The following is a 6,263-nucleotide window of genomic DNA, read 5'->3' on the forward strand; positions in this document are numbered from 1 at the left end:
GCACAAATTTGTGCACCGGGCCTCTAGTAATTATATAATATATTAAATGATAAATGCTGTGGAAAAGAAATAAGCAGAGAATAGAAATGAATGTTTGTAAAGGTTTAAATTTTATTTTATTATTATTTTAAATATATATTTTTTATTGATTTCAGAGAGGAAGGGAGAGAGAGAGAGAGAGAGAAACAATCAGTAATGGAGAATCATTGATCGACTGCCTCCTGTACATCCCACACTGGGGGTCAAGCCCTCAACCTGGGCATGTGCCCTGACTGGGAATCAAACTGGGACCTCCTGGTTCAAAAGTTGATGCTCAGCCACTGTGCCACACCAGCCGGGTTCTAAATCTTATTTCTTTCCTCTGTCAGAGCTGCTATTTCAGTTCCCAAATTAGGGAAACAGCTCCACCACTGTATTTACTTACAGAATTTAAGCAGCCTCTAGTTGCCCTGTGAAACCACATCTGTCATATAAAAGAGAAAAATCAACAGTATATTGGAAAAGCTAATTGTGAAGTTAAACTTAAAACTAAAAGGACAGACAGCTGGCACCAGTTCCTAAGGCCTGAGTCTTAAAGGCTGGAAGTCTAAATCACAGCAGAAATATTATACCTTCCCACCACTGGGCTCTGGTACAAGGAATGCTTTCCACCTTGGGCAGAGTAGATGCTGAGAAGCAGCACAATGTTCCATTAAGTACTAAAATTTATCAATACCCTAGTTCAGGCAAAAGGAGATATAGATAAAGAAGTGGTTATATTTCTGGAATTTGGTTCTTCGGTATTTCCAATTCCACTCTAGTCAGGGCCCTTGTTACTTTTTCCTCACATTTCTGTAAAAGCTTACTATCTGCCTCTCCCACCTCTGTTTCTCCCCTTTCCCTGACCTCTTTCCAAAACCCTTATTGTACATTCTCCAGATTAACGTTCCTGAAGTGCTGTTACTCTTTCACCTAAAAATCTTTAATGACCCCGAAATATAGTTCATTTCAAGAAACTAGGATTTCGTTTAGCATTCAAACTTTATTTAATACAACTTAGTAAAACTGACACAAGACACAATAGAAAATCTGAATTGTCCTGTATCTATTAAATAAATTGAATTTGTTATAAACAATCTCCCCTAAAGAAAGCTCTAGGCCTGGATGGTTTCACTTGTAAATTCTTTTAAAGAAGAAGTAACACTGATCCTACAGGAATTCTTTCAAAAAATAAAGAGGAGGGAACATTTCAACTCATTAGACCTTATGTAGCCAACTTAATCTTCGCCACTTCTGCCCCAACCACCAAAAACTATGGGTGTTTCCTAATTATTCCACACACAGCATGCTGCATGCTGGTGCTGACACTTTTTCCCTTTTTTGGAATGCACTCCCACTCACTCCCTTTGCCTCTACAAGTAATTTGGGTGGATAATTCTTAGATGAATTGAAGCTTATGTCTTATTCTTTTGTTACCTGCCTCTAAAAACAAGTACAGCCTTGAGAAGTGAACACACAAAAAATAGAACAAACCAGTATTAGTACTATACAGAGACATTAAGCCCAACAAGTGTACACACAGAAGAGTAAGGGGTTTTTCTGATACAACAAAGAGGTGTTTCCAGTCAGCAGTGAAATGTAATACAGAGCTGTGCAAAATCTAGACAAAATAAGATTTACTTTTTTAAAAAAAAGAGAGAATAAGATTTACTTTTTTAAAAAAACAACAACAGAATACTAGTAAGAGCCTTATAGGTTACTCAACCTTTCAACAAATATTTGTGAGCCGATTATGAGCCAAGCATTGTGCTAGGCATTTTATATACACCTTGGTGTGGTCTCTGCCTTATAGTGGAAGAGACAGAGAATAGAAATGAATGTTGGGGAAGGTTTAAATTTTATTCTTTTTTAAAAAAATATATATATTTTATTGATTTCAGAGAGGAAGAGAGATAGAAACATTAATGATGAGAGAGAATCATTGATTGGCTGCCTCCTGCACACCCCCTAGTGGGGATCAAACCGGCAACCTGGGAATGTGCCCTTGATTGGAATTGAACCCGGGGCCCTTTAGTCTACAGGCCAACTCTCTATCCACTGAGCCAAACCAGCTAGGGCAATAAAAAATATATTTAAAAAAGAAGGGCCATTCTGAGGAAATAAAGTTCCTTGCAGTATGAGCCACTGGCACCCAGATTCAACTGACATTTATTGAGTATCTCTGTGCCAGGTACTCTTCTAAGCATTTTCACATTCCATTCAATTCTTACCATAGACCTGTGAGAGAGGTATTACTATTATCATTATCACTTTTTTACTAATAAAGGAATCGATGCTCAGAGAGCTTCAGTGACTTGCCCAAGATTACACAACCCAGAAGCCATGAATTTGAGATTTAGTCTCACCTCTGATTGAAGGCCTCTGTTCATTTCACTAGATTATCTAATAGTTGCTCAGGCCCAAACATCCACAATATCCTTGACTTCTCTTTCTTTCTCATATACCTCCCATGTCCAGCAGCGAATTCTGGGACCTTTACCTTCAATATCTCTCTAACCTCTGTTGCCACCTCCACCATTGCCACCACCCTGACCATTGTTTCTTGCCTAGATTCCTGCAATTGCCTCCTAACTGTTCTCCTTGCTTTTGCCCTTGTACTCCTTTCTTCTGTTTTCTACACAGCAGCCAGAATAAACCTTTGAAAGCATAAATCACAACATAACACAAGTCATTCCTCCAGTGGCTCCCCATCTCCCTCAGAATAAAAGCGTACAATGCCTTACAAGGTTTTCCAAAGTCTGCCCCTGCACTTCCACTGCCCTGGCCTGTCTCTTACATCTCTCTCTTGGCTCAATCTATTCAGCTAAACTGGTTTCCTTCAACAAGGAAACTCCTGTCTCAGGACCTTTGCATTTGCTATTCCCTCTATTTGGAATGCTCCTCCCCCTCATAATTGTATGACTTGCTCCTTATATTCTTTTGTGTCAGCTCAGGGAGTCCTTTGACTACCTTATATAAACTAAAAAAACTCCATAATCCCTATCTCCCTTAACCTTGCTGTTTGATTCTCCATAACCCTTATTACCATTTGGTATACTATATGTTTACTTATATGTTTATTGTCTCCCCTCCCTTTTAAAATGTAAATTCCAAGAGGACAGGAACTTCATTTTCTATTCTCAGAGCACAGTTCTCAGCTCCCAGAACATTGCCTGGCACATAGTAAGTGCTCAATGAATAGAGGCAGGTGACTCAAGAACAGACCCTATTTTTTCAATGACTGAATGAACAGAAAGACAAAGTCATTCTGAGGATGGGAAAGCACTTTGTAAACTAGGAAATGGTATAGAGGTTTATTTTTTCTACTTGGTTCTTAGGTTTCTAAGCCTAAGAACTACTTCTGAAGAGCCTTAGCTAAGTGGAGTCAACCCAAATGATCTTGGTTCATGCAGTGCTGACCGTTGGATGGCCAGCAAATACCTAACTGGGAACTCAGTCTTGCCCTCTTTGTCTTCTCCAGTTCACTGGCAAAGCCAGCGAGGACCTCTTCTCTTTTCTAAGGCACCCTTGCATGCATTTGGCTTTTTTAGAGTTTTTATTCTGGGCAATGAGAGAGATGGCCAGTGTCCTATCCGTGGATGGGATCTATACAGGGAAAGTCATTCAATTAAATCAAGCAGTATTGAATTCTTAATTGACACAAATGAGACAGACAGACAGCTGGAGGAGTGGGGGAAGGACAGGGAGCAGGTGCTCTGCATAATGGAGAAAGAAGGGGGCAGAATATAAATTCAAACTGATGTTTTAGAAGCTCCCTTGTGAGTCTAGATTTTGTACCACATAAGAGGTAAATTTTGCCACAGCTTACTTTACACACAACAGAAAGGACTCAATGGTGTCTTTGCCAAGAATAAAGCAACAGGTTCCAAATGTTTGTGCCATTTTGGCTGGCCCGATGGCCAAGTCGGCTTGTTTTCAGGTACTATCATTTCTGAGAATCACTCTTGGTAAAGCCGGGTTGTGTGTGTGTGTGTGTGTGTGTGTGTTTTCAAGATAACCTTATGAGATAATGTTTAACTAAAAGAATGTACTTTTAAAATTCCATTTCTAAAAAAATAGGGGGGGGGGGTAACACATGAGTTAGGAAGGTAAAGGAAAGGATGTTTCCAGATCTTCAAAGGCCAGTTACAGTGGTATTCCCGCAGAAAAGCAGGACCCTGGGCAATTCTGGAATTTTCTCTGAGAATGGTGGGGGCATTTTTCTTCTCAGCTCCCTCTTGGTCAGAGCTTTGACTCCCCAGCTCAGACAATTCTTTTCTGTGTCCATGGGAATTGCTCCCATAATTAGCAGTGTCTCCTGCCTGGAACACAGACAAGTAAATGTTCAAACCTGGCAGCTGATCCTGGGAAGGAGAGCTGATTAAATCTTTCCTGTTGAGAGGCACCTCTTTGATTTGAATGTGACACCTACATCCTCTACCTCAGGTTTGTCTGATGGAAGCAGTTCCACCCATACCTTCACAACCGGAGATCCTAATATTTAAAGACACAGTTAATCTTAAAAGGAGCCCACTGGTTTTCTAAGACTTAGGAAAGAGCATAGGTGTTGTTGTTTTTTCTCCCTCCCTCCTGGACCCTTCTTCACTAAACATCACCCTGTATTTGGTGTGATGAAAGCTCCTGCTGCCCAGGTATCATCAAATGCCAGAGGCCTTGAGATATAAAAGGAGTTCAAAACACCACTAAGTACACACAAGTATTAACTACAAATGGAAGAGTGAAAGAACAGGCAAACTACTTCTTTAGAAGTATTTAGTAAGACAGCCTGGAACCATCAAGCCCCAAAGTGAATACTCCTGGTGATATTACGATCCAGGAAAGCTTTCTATGGGAGGATGTGTAGTCTTATCTGGATGTAGCTAGGATTATGTACGACCACTCAGACATGTTCAGGAGAGACAATATCCATTTTCTTCTGACATCAAGGCAGCCTTTTAAGTTTGCCTGGATTTATTTTGGTTAGTGCAATAAAAAAGCCAGGTTGGAGAATTATGTCTAACAAAAATAAAGCCATTGTATGCTTAGAGTTTCCCACTGAAAGCCTGCTTTTAAAGCAGTTTGCTGCTCCACAGCTCCGTCACCTTGCAATACTTGCATTTAGGCAGGTTGGCTATGAACAAAGCAAATTGGCTTCACATGCAACAGCCCTAAACCTACACTCTCAGGACAAAAGTTTTTTCTTCGCAATGTTTTCTACATGGGTCTGGTTAAGGGCCATTCACTTACCTCCAACCTCTTTCTCTTGGGAGACAAAGGCACCTTTGGGCTGCAGTGACACGGGAGAGTTAGAATCAGATTTGTTATCAACATTGCAGCCTTCAATTTCAGTAAGAGGCTAAATCTGTCTATTTCAACTACAGGAAGGCAGTCTTTATAACCCCTGGAGCACTTGGCTAATTATGCACCTGCAAATATACCATACAGGACATTTCAGGTTCCTAAGCACTTTGAAAACCGATACTCAAACAGTCTCAAGGGATCCTATCACCCATCTCGAATAATAGCGGCTTTGGAATCTGTTGTTGGCACCAGAAAGAGTCCTCTGAAGTCATTCTAAAGCCATTTTTATTGTGCATTTTCAAACAAAGGACCTCACCAAAAGAACTTCTGTTACAAAATCAGGGTAGAAAGTCAAACTCATCTCATCTAAGAGTCAATTACCCTGGCAATTTTGTGAAGGGATGGGAAATGAGTGCTCGGGGAGAGGGTTGTGGGGAGGGGGTGGGGTTGGCTTTTAAAATCCCCTGGGTGAGAAGGGTGTTTCCACTGACTCTAAACTCTAACAATTACAACAGAAGGGCCTCTGTGACTTTCTGGCTATAAAGTTTTTATGATTATTAACTGGGGAAATCTAGAATATGTGGAATTTTAACAATCGACTTTCAACCTCCATTTGCTTCTTTCTGAGAAATTTGTTTGTGCACGGACTGTAATAACCTAAAGCTCAGAATTTATGTCGCTACCTTTATATTCCTTGCTTAAAATCCACTTCCTTACATATCTGACTTTCAATAATGAGGCAGATGCCTTGTATGCTGTTTATTTCAGGAAAGAAATATATGTGGGAAAAGAAGCAATTTTTCCTCATTGCAATTAAATTGTCATGACCACCTGTTGTGGGATTATCCTGCCATCTGCTGTTCAAAAGAGAAACAACAGCAGAGAAACGGGATGGCCGAGGTAAGAGTTTGGTACTGGTAAAATATTCCTTCTTATTAATAAAA

This window comes from Myotis brandtii, unplaced genomic scaffold (assembly GCF_000412655.1).
Source record: "Myotis brandtii unplaced genomic scaffold, ASM41265v1 scaffold456, whole genome shotgun sequence".
NCBI classification, from domain to species: Eukaryota; Metazoa; Chordata; class Mammalia; order Chiroptera; family Vespertilionidae; genus Myotis; species Myotis brandtii.